The sequence below is a fragment of the Camellia sinensis genome, unplaced genomic scaffold, assembly GCF_055761805.1.
Source record: "Camellia sinensis isolate YWXY unplaced genomic scaffold, ASM5576180v1 Unanchor6, whole genome shotgun sequence".
Classification (NCBI taxonomy): domain Eukaryota; kingdom Viridiplantae; phylum Streptophyta; class Magnoliopsida; order Ericales; family Theaceae; genus Camellia; species Camellia sinensis.
Window position 1 is genome coordinate 5,152,605 of NW_028129474.1, and position 12,785 is coordinate 5,165,389.

Here is a 12,785-nt window from a genome sequence, read left to right on the forward strand (position 1 = left end):
ATTTGCCATTTCTCATGCATTAGGGTTTAAACACTCGGACGTTATTCGGACCCTCTATCATGATGGCAGATATTTAATTATGGTGTCTATTTGCCATTTCTCATGCATTAGGGCTTAAACACTGGGACACTTATTCGGACCCTCTTGCATGATGGCAGAAATGTAATTATGGTGTTTATTTGCCCTTTCTCATGCATTAGGGCTTAAACACTGGGACACTTATTCGGACCCTCTTGCATGATGGCAGATTTGTAATTATGGTGTTTATTTATCATTTCTCATGCGTTAGGGTTTAAACACTCGAACACTTATTCCGACCCTCTTGCATGATGACAGATATGTAATTATGGTGTTTACTTGCCATTTCTTATGCATTAGGGTTTAAACACTCAGACACTTGTTCAGACCCTCTTGCATGATGGCAAATATGTAATTACGGAGTTTATTTGCCATTTCTCTTCCATTAGGGAATAAATACTCGGACACTTATTCAGACCCTCTTGCAAGATGTCAGATATGTAATTATGGTGTTTACTTGCCATTTCCCATGCATTAGGGCTTAAACACTCGGACACTTATTCGGTCCCTCTGGCATGATGACAAATATGTAATTATGGTGTTTACTTGTCATTTCTCATGCATTAGGGCTTAAACACTTGGACACTTATTCGGACCCTCTTGCATGATGGCAGATATGTAATTATGGTGTTTATTTGCCATTTCTCATGCATTAGGGTTTAAACACTAGCACACTTATTTGGACCCTCTTGCGTGATGGCAGATATGTAATTATGGTGTTTATTTCCCATTTCTCATGCATTAGGGTTTAAACACTCGGAAACTTATTCCGACCCTCGTGCATGATGATAGATATGTAATTATGGTGTTTACTAGCCATTTCTCATGCATTAGGGTTAAAACACTCGGACAGTTATTCGGACCCTCTTGCATGGTGGCAGATATGTAATTATGGTGTTTGCTTGCCATTTCTCATGCATTAGGGTTTAAACACTCGGACACTTATTCGGACCCTCATGTATGATGGCAGATATGTAATTATGGTGTTTATTTGCCATTTCACTTGCATTAGGGAATAAATACTCGGACACTTATTCAGACCCTCTTGCATGATGACAGATATGTAATTATCGTGTTTACTTGCCATTTCTCATGCACTAGGGTTTAAACACTCGGACACTTATTCGGACCCTCTTGCATGATGGCAGATATGTAATTATGGTGTTTATTTGTCATTTCACATGCATTAGGGTTTAAACACTCGAACACTTATTCCGACCCTCTTGCATGATGACAGATATGTAATTATGGTGTTTACTTGCCATTTCTCATGCATTAGGGTTTAAACACTCGGACACTTATTTGGACCCTCTTGCATGATGGCAGATATGTAATTATGGTGTTTATTTGCCATTTCTCTTGCATTAGGGAATAAATACTCGGACACTTATTCAGAACCTCTTGCATGATGGCAGATATGTAATTATGGTGTTTACTTGCCATTTCCCTTGCATTAGGGCTTAAACACTCGGACACTTACTTGAACCCTCTTGCATGATCGCAGATATGTAGTTGTGGTGTTTACTTGCCATGTCCCCTGCATTACGGCTAAAACACTCGGTCACTTATTCGGACCCTCTTGCATGATGGCAGATATGTAATTATGGTGTTTATTTGCCATTTCTCATGCATTAGGGTTTAAACACTCGGACACTTATTTGGACCCTCTTGCGTGATCGCAGATATGTAGTTGTGGTGTTTACTTGCCATGTCCCCTGCATTAGGGCTTAAACACTCGGTCATTTATTCGGACCCTCTTGCATGATGGCAGATATGTAATTATGGTCTTTACTTGTCATTTCTCATGCATTAGGGCTTAAACACTCGGACACTTATTCGGACCCTCTTGCATGATGGCAGATATGTAATTATGGTTTCTATTTGCCATTTCTCATGCATTAGGGTTTAAACACTCGGACGTTATTCGGACCCTCTATCATGATGGCAGATATTTAATTATGGTGTCTATTTGCCATTTCTCATGCATTAGGGCTTAAACACTGGGACACTTATTCGGACCCTCTTGCATGATGGCAGAAATGTAATTATGGTGTTTATTTGCCCTTTCTCATGCATTAGGATTTAAACACTCGGACACTTATTTGGACCCCCTTGCATGATGGCATATATGCAATTATGGTGTTTACTTGTCATTTCTCATGCATTAGGGCTTAAACACTCGGACAGTTATTCGGACCCTCCTACATGATGGCAGATATGCAACTATGGTGCTTACTTGCGATTTCTCATGCATTAGGGCTTAAACACTCGGACACTTATTCGGACCCTCTTGCATGATGGCAGATATGCACCTATGTTGTTTACTTGCCATTTCTCATGCATTTGGGTTTAAACACTCGGACACTTATTCGGACCCTCTTGCATGATGGAAGATATGTAATTATGGTGTTTATTTGCCATTTCTCCTGCATTAGGGAACAAATACTCGGACACATATTCAGACCCTCTTACATGATGGCATATATGTAATTATGGTGTTTACTTGCCATTTCTCATGGATTTGTGTTTAAACACTCGGACACTTATTCGGACCCTCTTGCATGATGGCAGATATGTAATTATGGTGTTTATTTGTCATTTCTCATGTATTAGGGTTTAAACACTCGGACACTTATTCCGACCCTCTTGCATGATGACAGATATGTAATTATGGTGTTTACTTGCCATTTCTCATGCATTAGGGTTTAAACACTCGGACACTTATTCGGACCCTCTTGCATGATGGCAGATATGTAATTATGGTGTTTATTTGCCATTTCTCTTGCATTAGGGAATAAATACTCGGACACTTATTCAGACCCTCTTGCGTGATGGCAGATATGTAATTATGGTGTTTACTTGCCATTTACCATGCATTACGGCTTAAACACTCGAACACTTATTCGGACCCTCTTGCATGATGACAGATATATAATTATGGTGTTTACTTGTCATTTCTCATGCATTAGGGCTTAAACACTCGGACACTTATTCGGACCCTCTTGCATGATGGCAGATATGTAATTATGCTGTTTATTTGCCATTTCTCATGCATTAGGGTTTAAACACTCGGACACTTATTTGGACCCTCTTGCATGATGGCAGATATGTAATTATGGTGTTTATTTGCCATTTCTAATGCATTAGGGTTTAAACACTCGGAAACTTATTCCAACCCTCTTGCATGATGGCAGATATGTAATTATGACGTTTACTTGCCATTTTTCATGCATTGGGGTTCAAACACTCGGACACTTATTTGGACATTCCTGCATGATCGCAGATATGTAGTTGTGGTGTTTACTTGCCATTTCTCCTGCATTAGGGCTTAAACACTCTGTCACTTATTCGGATCCTCTTGCATGATGGCAGATATGTAATTATGGTGTCTATTTTCCATTTCTCATGCATTAGGGTTTCAACACTTGGACGTTATTCGGACCCTCTATCATGATGGCAGATATGTAATTATGGTGTCTATTTACCCTTTCTCATGCATTAGGGCTTAAACACTCGGACACTTATTCGGACCGTCTTGCATGATGGCAGATATGTAATTATGGTGTCTATTTGCCATTTCTCATCCATTAGGGTTTAAACACTCGAACGTTATTCGGACCCTCTATCATGATGGCAGATATGTAATTGTGGTGTCTATTTGCCATTTCTCATGCATTAGGGCAAAAACTCTCGGACACTTATTCGGACCCTCTTGCATGAGGGCAGATATGCAATTATGGTGTTTACTTGTCATTTCTCATGCATTAGGTCTTAAACACTCGGACAGTTATTCGGACCCTCTTGCATGATGGCAGATATGTAATTATGGTGTCTATTTGCCATTTCTCATCCATTAGGGTTTAAACACTCGAACGTTATTCGGACCCTCTATCATGATGGCAGATATGTAATTATGGTGTCTATTTGCCATTTCTCATGCATTAGGGTTCAAACACTTGGACACTTATTCCGACCCTCTTGCATGATGACAGATATGTAATTATGGTGTTTACTTGCCATTTCTCAAGCATTACGGCTTAAACACTCGGACACTTATTCGGACCCTCCTGCATGGTGGCAGATATGTAATTGTGGTGTTTACTTGTCATTTCTCAAGCACTAGGGCTTAAACACTCGGACACTTATTCGGACCCTCTTGCATGATGGCAGATATGCAATTGTGGTGTTTACTTGTCATTTCTCATGCATTAGGGCTGAAACACTCGGACAGTTATTCGGACCCTCTTGCATGGTGGCAGATATGCAACTATGGTGTCTACTTGCCATTTCTCATGCATTAGGGCTTAAACACTCGGACACTTATTCGGACCCTCTTGCATGGTGGCAGATATGCAACTATGGCGTTTACTTGCCATTTCTCATGCATTAGGGTTTAAACACTCGGACACTTATTCAGACCCTCTTACATGATGGCAGATATGTAATTATGGTGTTTATTTGCCATTTCTCTTGCATTAGGGAATAAATACTCGGACGCTTATTCAGACCCTCTTGGATGATGGCAGACATGTAATTATGGTGTGTACTTGCCATTTCTCATGCATTAGGGTTTAAACACTCGGACACTTATTCGGACCCTCTTGCATGATGGCAGATATGTAATTATGGTGTTTATTGGTCATTTCTCGTACATTAGGGTTTAAACACTCGAACACTTATTCCGACCCTCTTGCATGATGACAGATATGTAATGATGGTGTTTACTTGCAATTTCTCATGCATTAGGGTTTAAACACTCGGACACTTATTCGGACCCTCTTGCATGATGGCAGATATGTAATTATGGTGTTTATTTGCCATTTCTCTTGCATTAGGGAATAAATACTCGGACACTTTTTCAGACTCTCTTGCATGATGGCAGATATGTAATTATGGTGTTTACTTGCCATTTCCCACGCATTAGGGCTTAAACACTCGGACACTTATACGGACCCTCTTGCATGATGACAGATATGTAATTATGGTGTTTACTTGTCATTTGTCTTGCATTAGGGCTGAAACACTGGGACACTTATTCGGACCCTCTTGCGTGATGGCAGATATGTAATTATGGTGTTTATTGGCCATTTCTCATGCATTATGGTTTAAACACTCGGACACTTATTTAGACCCTCTTGCATGATGGCAGATATGTAATTATGGTGTTTATTTGCCATTTCGCATGCATTATGGTTTAAACACTCTTACGTTATTCGGACCCTCTATCATGATGGCAGATATGTAATTATGGTGTCTATTTGCCATTTCTCATGCATTAGGGTTTAAACACTCGGACACTTATTCGGACCCCCTTGCATGATGGCAGATATGCAATTATGGTGTTTACTTGTCATTTCTCATGCATTAGTGCTGAAACACTCGGACACTTATTCGGACCCTTTTGCATGATGGCAGATATGTAATTATGGTGTTTACTTGTCATTTCTCATGCATTAGGGCTTAAAAACTCGGACAGTTATTCAGACCCTCTTGCATGATGGCAGATTTGTAATTATGGTGTCTATTTGCCATTTCTCATGCATTAGGGTTTAAACACTCGGACGTTATTCGGACCCTCTATCATGATGGCAGATATGTAATTATGGTGTCTATTTGCCATTTCTCATGCATTAGAGCTTAAACACTCGGACACTTATTCGGACACTCTTGCAGGATGGCAGATATGTAATTATGGTGTCTATTTGCCATTCGTCATGCATTTGGGTTTAAACACCCGGACACTTATTCGGACCCCCTTGCATGATGGCAGATATGCAATTATGGTGTTTACTTGTCATTTCTCATGCGTTAGGGCCTCAACACTCGGACACTTATTCGGACCCTCTTGCATGAAGGCAGATATGTAATTATGGTGTTTATTTGCCATTTCTCATGCATTAGGGTTTAAACACTCGGACACTTATTCGGACCCCCTTGCATGATGGCAGATATGCAATTATGGTGTTTACTTGTCATTTGTCATGCATTAGGGCTTAAACACTCGGACAGTTATTCGGACCCTCTTGCATGATGGCAGATATGCAACTATGGTGTCTACTTGCCAATTCTCATGCATTAGGGCTTAAATACTCGGACACTTATTCGGACCCTCTTGCATGGTGGCAGATATGCAACTACGGCGTTTACTTGCCATTTCTCATGCATTACGGTTTAAACACTCGGACACTTATTCGGACCCTCTTGCATGATGGCAGATATGTAATTATGGTGTTTATTTGCCATTTCTCTTGCATTAGGGAATAAATACTCGGACACTTATTCAGACCCTCTTGCATGATGGCATATATGTAATTATGGTGTTTACTTGCCATTTCTCATGCATTAGGGTTTAAACCCTCGGACACTTATTCGGACCCCTTGCATGATGGCAGATATGTAATTATGGTGTTTATAGGTCATTTCTCATGCATTAGGGTTTAAACACTCGGACACTTATTCCGACCCTCTTGCATGATGACAGATATGTAATTATGGAGTTTACTTGCCAAATCTCATGCATTAGGGTTTAAACACTCGGACACTTATTCGGACCCTCTTGCATGATGGCAGATATGTAATTATGGTGTTTATTTGCCATTTCTCTTGCATTAGGGAATAAATACTCGGACACTTATTCAGACTCTCTTGCATGATGCAGATATGTAATTATGGTGTTTACTTGCCATTTCCCATGCATTAGGGCTTAAACACTCGGACACTTATTCAGACCCTCTTGCATGATGACAGATATGTAATTATGGTGTTTACTTGTCATTTCTCATCCATTAGGGGGCTTAAACACTCGGACATTTATTCGGACTCTCTTACATGATGGCAGATTTGTAATTATGGTGTTTATTTGCCATTTCTCATGCATTAGGGTTTAAACACTCGGACACTTATTTGGACCCTCTTGCATGATGGCAGATATGTAATTATGGTGTTTATTTGCCATTTCTCATGCATTAGGGTTTAAACACTCGGAAACTTATTCCGACGCTCTTGCATGATGGCAGATATGTAATTATGACGTTTACTTGCCATTTTTCATGCATTAGGGTTTCAACACTCGGACACTTATTTGGACCCTCTTGCATGATCGCAGATATGTAGTTGTGGTGTTTACTTGCCATTTCCCCTGCATTAGGGCTTAAACACTCGGTCACTTATTCGGACCCTCTTGCATGATGGCAGATATGTAATTATGGTGTTTACTTGTCATTTCTCATGCACTAGGGCTTAAACACTCGAACACTTATTCGGACCCTCTTGCATGATGGCAGCTATGTAATTATGGTGTCTATTTGCCATTTCTCATGCATTAGGGTTTAAACACTCGGACGTTATTCGGACACTCTATCATGATGGCAGATATGTAATTATGGTGTCTATTTGCCATTTCTCATGCACTACGGCTTAAACACTCGGACACTTATTCGGACCCCCTTGCATCATGGCAGATATGCAATTATGGTGTTTACTTGTCATTTCTCATGCATTGGGGCTTAAACACTCGGACACTTATTCGGACCCTCTTGCATGATGGCTGATATGAAATTATGGTGTTTACTTGTCATTTCTCATGCATTAGTGCTTAAAAACTCGGACACTTATTTGGACCCTCTTGCATGATGGCAGATATGTAATTATGGTGTCTATTTGCCATTTCTCATGCATTAGGGTTTAAACACTCGGACGTTATTCGGACCCTCTATCATCATGGCAGATATGCAATTATGGTGTTTACTTGTCATTTCTCATGCATTAGAGCTTAAACACTCGGACACTTATTCGGACCCTTTTGCATGATGGCAGATATGTAATTATGGTGTTTACTTGTCATTTCTCATGCATTAGGGCTTAAAAACTCGGACAGTTATTCAGACCCTCCATCATGATGGCAGATATGTAATTATGGTGTCTATTTGCCATTTCTCATGCATTAGGGCTTAAACACTCAGACACTTATTCGGATCCTCTTGCATGATGGCAGATATGTAATTATGGTGTTTATTTGCCATTTCTCATGCATTAGGGTTTAAACAATCGGACAATTATTCGGACCCCCTTGCATGATGGCAGATATGCAATTATGATGTTTACTTGTCATTTCTCATGCATTAGGGCTTAAACACTCGGACACTTATTCGCACCCTCTTGCATGACGGTAGATATGCAACTATGGTGTTTACTTGCCATTTCTCAGGCATTAGCGCTTAAACACTCGGACACTTATTCGGACCCTCTTGCATGGTGGCAGATATGCAACTATGGCGTTTACTTGCCATTTCTCATGCATTAGGGTTTAAACACTCGGACACTTATTCGGACCCTCTTGCTTGATGGCAGATATGTAATTATGGTGTTTATTTTCCATTTCTCATGCATTAGGGAATAAATACTCGGACACTTATTCGGACCCTCTTGCATGATGGCAGATATGTAATTATGGTGTTTACTGGCCATTTCTCATGCATTAGGGTTTAAACACTCGGACACTTATTCGGACCCTCTTGCAAGATGGCAGATATGCAACTATGGTGTTTATTGGTCATTTCTTGTGCATTAGGGTTTAAACACTCGGACACTTATTCCGACCCTCTTGCATGATGACAGATATAAAACTATGGCGTTTACTTGCCATTTCTCATGCATTAGGGTTTAAACACTCGGACACTTATTCGGATCCTCTTGCATGATGGCAGATATGTAATTATGGTGTTTATTTGCCATTTCTCTTGCATTAGGGTTTAAAGACTCGGACGTTATTCGGACCCTCTATCATGATGGCAGATATGTAATTATGGCGTCTATTTGCCATTTCTCATGCATTAGAGCTTAAACCCTCGGACACTTATTCGGACACTCTTGCATGATGGCAGATATGTAATTATGGTGTCTATAGGTCATTTCTCATGCATTAGGGTTTAAACACACGGACGTTATTCGGACCCCCTATCATGATGGCAGATATGTAATTATGGTGTCTATTTGCCATTTCTCATGCATTAGGGCTTAAACACTCAGACACTTATTCGAACCCTCTTGCATGATGGCAAATATGTAATTATGGTGTTTATTTGCCATTTCTCTTGCATTAGGGAATAAATACTCGGACACTTATTCAAACTCTCTTGCATGATGGCAGATATGTAATTAAGGTGTTTACTTGCCATTTCCCATGCATTAGGGCTTAAACACTCGGACACTTATTCGGACCCTCTTGCATGATGACAGATATGTAATTATGGTGTTTACTTGTCATTTCTCATGCATTAGGGCTTAAACACTCGGACATTTATTCGGACTCTCTTACATGATGGCAGATATGTAATTATGGTGTTTATTTGCCATTTCTCATGCATTAGGGTTTAAACACTCGGACACTTATTTGGACCCTCTTGCATGATGGCAGATATGTAATTATGGTGTTTATTTGCCATTTCTCTTGCATTAGGGTTTAAACACTCGGAAACTTATTCCGACGCTCTTGCATGATGGCAGATTTGTAATTATGACGTTTACTTGCCATTTTTCATGTATTAGGGTTTCAACACTCGGACACTTATTTGGACCCTCTTGCATGATCGCAGATATGTAGTTGTGGTGTTTACTTGCCATTTCCCCTGCATTAGGGCTTAAACACTCGGTCACTTATTCGGACCCTCTTGCATGATGGCAGATATGTAATTATGGTGTTTACTTGTCATTTCTCATGCACTAGGGCTTAAACACTCGGACACTTATTCGGACCCTCTTGCATGATGGCAGCTATGTAATTTTGGTGTCTATTTGCCATTTCTCATGCATTAGGGTTTAAACACTCGGACGTTATTCGGACACTCTATCATGATGGCAGATATGTAATTATGGTGTCTATTTGCCATTTCTCATGCATTACGGCTTAAACACTCGGACACTTATTCGGACCCCCTTGCATCATGGCAGATATGCAATTATGGTGTTTACTTGTCATTTCTCATGCATTGGGGCTTAAACACTCGGACACTTATTCGGACCCTCTTGCATGATGGCTGATATGAAATTATGGTGTTTACTTGTCATTTCTCATGCATTAGTGCTTAAAAACTCGGACACTTATTTGGACCCTCTTGCATGATGGCAGATATGTAATTATGGTGTCTATTTGCCATTTCTCATGCATTAGGGTTTAAACACTCGGACGTTATTCGGACCCTCTATCATCATGGCAGATATGCAATTATGGTGTTTACTTGTCATTTCTCATGCATTAGAGCTTAAACACTCGGACACTTATTCGGACCCTTTTGCATGATAGCAGATATGTAATTATGGTGTTTACTTGTCATTTCTCATGCATTAGGGCTTAAAAACTCGGACAGTTATTCAGACCCTCCATCATGATGGCAGATATGTAATTATGGTGTCTATTTGCCATTTCTCATGCATTAGGGCTTAAACACTCAGACACTTATTCGGATCCTCTTGCATGATGGCAGATATGTAATTATGGTGTTTATTTGCCATTTCTCATGCATTAGGGTTTAAACAATCGGACAATTATTCGGACCCCCTTGCATGATGGCATATATGCAATTATGATGTTTACTTGTCATTTCTCATGCATTAGGGCTTAAACACTCGGACACTTATTCGCACCCTCTTGCATGACGGTAGATATGCAACTATGGTGTTTACTTGCCATTTCTCAGGCATTAGGGCTTAAACACTCGGACACTTATTCGGGCCCTCTTGCATGGTGGCAGATATGCAACTATGGCGTTTACTTTCCATTTCTCATGCATTAGGGTTTAAACACTCGGACACTTATTCGGACCCTCTTGCTTGATGGCAGATATGTAATTATGGCGTTTATTTTCCATTTCTCATGCATTAGGGAATAAATACTCGGACACTTATTCGGACCCTCTTGCATGATGGCAGATATGTAATTATGGTGTTTACTGGCCATTTCTCATGCATTAGGGTTTAAACACTCGGACACTTATTCGGACCCTCTTGCAAGATGGCAGATATGCAACTATGGTGTTTATTGGTCATTTCTCGTGCATTAGGGTTTAAACACTCGGACACTTATTCCGACCCTCTTGCATGATGACAGATATAAAACTATGGCGTTTACTTGCCATTTCTCATGCATTAGGGTTTAAACACTCGGACACTTATTCGGACCCTCTTGCATGAGGGCAGATATGTAATTATGGTGTTTATTTGCCATTTCTCTTGCATTAGGGTTTAAAGACTCGGACGTTATTCGGACCCTCTATCATGATGGCAGATATGTAATTATGGCGTCTATTTGCCATTTCTCATGCATTAGAGCTTAAACCCTCGGACACTTATTCGGACACTCTTGCATGATGGCAGATATGTAATTATGGTGTCTATAGGTCATTTCTCATGCATTAGGGTTTAAACACACGGACGTTATTCGGACCCCCTATCATGATGGCAGATATGTAATTATGGTGTCTATTTGCCATTTCTCATGCATTAGGGCTTAAACACTTAGACACTTATTCGAACCCTCTTGCATGATGGCAAATATGTAATTATGGTGTTTATTTGCCATTTCTCTTGCATTAGGGAATAAATACTCGGACACTTATTCAAACTCTCTTGCATGATGACAGATATGTAATTAAGGTGTTTACTTGCCATTTCCCATGCATTAGGGCTTAAACACTCGGACACTTATTCGGACCCTCTTGCATGATGACAGATATGTAATTATGGTGTTTACTTGTCATTTCTCATGCATTAGGGCTTAAACACTCGGACATTTATTCGGACTCTCTTACATGATGGCAGATATGTAATTATGGTGTTGATTTGCCATTTCTCATGCATTAGGGTTTAAACACTCGGACACTTATTTGGACCCTCTTGCATGATGGCAGATATGTAATTATGGTGTTTATTTGCCATTTCTCATGCATTAGGGATTAAACACTCGGAAACTTATTCCGACGCTCTTGCATGATGGCAGATATGTAATTATGACGTTTACTTGCCATTTTTCATGTATTAGGGTTTCAACACTCGGACACTTATTTGGACCCTCTTGCATGATCGCAGATATGTAGTTGTGGTGTTTACTTGCCATTTCCCCTGCATTAGGGCTTAAACACTCGGTCACTTATTCGGACCCTCTTGCATGATGGCAGATATGTAATTATGGTGTTTACTTGTCATTTCTCATGCACTAGGGCTTAAACACTCGGACACTTATTCGGACCCTCTTGCATGATGGCAGCTATGTAATTATGGTGTCTATTTGCCATTTCTCATGCATTAGGGTTTAAACACTCGGACGTTATTCGGACACTCTATCATGATGGCAGATATGTAATTATGGTGTCTATTTGCCATTTCTCATGCATTACGGCTTAAACACTCGGACACTTATTCGGACCCCCTTGCATCATGGCAGATATGCAATTACGGTGTTTACTTGTCATTTCTCATGCATTAGAGCTTAAACACTCGGACACTTATTCGGACCCTTTTGCATGATGGCAGATATGTAATTATGGTGTTTACTTGTCATTTCTCATGCATTAGGGCTTAAAAACTCGGACAGTTATTCAGACCCTCCATCATGATGGCAGATATGTAATTTTGGTGTCTATTTGCCATTTCTCCTGCATTAGGGCTTAAACACTCAGACACTTATTCGGATCCTCTTGCATGATGGCAGATAT